Below are 1,670 nucleotides of genomic sequence, written 5' to 3'. Positions count from 1 at the left end.
TGTGTGTGTGTGTGTGTGTGTGTGTGTGTGTGTGTGTGTGTGTGTGGGTGGGTGGGTGGGTGTTGGCTTCCTGGCAGCTTTATACTTTGATAAATGACGAATGAGATGTCAGATTTACCGCTGAGTTTGATGCTTGTGTGTTAAGCAGAGTTTAAAATGTGTTAATGTTGTAAAAAGTGTAGAGCAGGTTTATTTCTTTAGGAATGCTAATATGGCACCTAAATTATTCTAAATATGATATGATTTAGAAAGCAAATGCATAAAAACTGCATCTCATGAATGCTAATCTGACGTTACATACACTGCTGCTCGTTTCCCAGAACGCTGCCTCGACCATATCTTCATCTGATATCAACATCTCACCTGAACATCAGCAGGAGAGGACTCTTTAAAGTAGAGACACTACATACTGATATACACCTGAACATCAGCAGCAGAGAACTCTTTAAAGTAGAGACACTACATACTGATATACACCTGGACATCAGCAGCAGAGAACTCTTTAAAGTAGAGACACTACATACTGATATACACCTGGACATCAGCAGCAGAGAACTCTTTAAAGTAGAGACACTACATACTGATATACACCTGAACATCAGCAGGAGATGACTCTTTAAAGTAGAGACACTACACACTGATATACACCTGAACATCAGCAGGAGAGGACTCTTTAAAGTAGAGACACTACATACTGATATACACCTGAACATCAGCAGGAGAGGACTCTTTAAAGTAGAGACACTACATACTGATATACACCTGAACATCAGCAGGAGAGGACTCTTTAAAGTAGACACACTACATACTGATATACACTTGAACATCAGCAGCAGAGAACTCTTTAAAGTAGAGACACTACATACTGATATACACCTGAACATCAGCAGGAGAGGACTCTTTAAAGTAGAGACACTACATACTGATATACACCTGAACATCAGCAGGAGAGGACTCTTTAAAGTAGAGACATTACATACTGATATACACCTGAACATCAGCAGGAGAGGACTCTTTAAAGTAGAGACACTACATACTGATATACACCTGAACATCAGCAGGAGAGGACTCTTTAAAGTAGAGACACTACATACTGATATACACCTGAACATCAGCAGGAGAGGACTCTTTAAAGTAGAGACACTACATACTGATATACACCTGAACATCAGCAGGAGAGGACTCTTTAAAGTAGAGACACTACATACTGATATACACCTGAACATCAGCAGGAGAGGACTCTTTAAAGTAGAGACACTACATACTGATATACACCTGAACATCAGCAGGAGAGGACTCTTTAAAGTAGACACACTACATACTGATATACACCTGAACATCAGCAGCAGAGAACTCTTTAAAGTAGAGACACTACATACTGATATACAACTGAACATCAGCAGGAGAAGACTCTTTAAAGTAGACACACTACATACTGATATACACCTGAACATCAGCAGGAGAGGACTCTTTAAAGTAGAGACACTACATACTGATATACACCTGAACATCAGCAGGAGAGGACTCTTTAAAGTAGAGACACTACATACTGATATACACCTGAACATCAGCAGGAGAGGACTCTTTAAAGTAGAGACACTACATACTGATATACACCTGAACATCAGCAGGAGAGGACTCTTTAAAGTAGAGACACTACATACTGATAT

This window comes from Notothenia rossii (assembly GCF_949606895.1).
Source record: "Notothenia rossii genome assembly, chromosome: 1".
NCBI classification, from domain to species: Eukaryota; Metazoa; Chordata; class Actinopteri; order Perciformes; family Nototheniidae; genus Notothenia; species Notothenia rossii.
Note: the sequence above shows the minus strand (reverse complement) of the source record.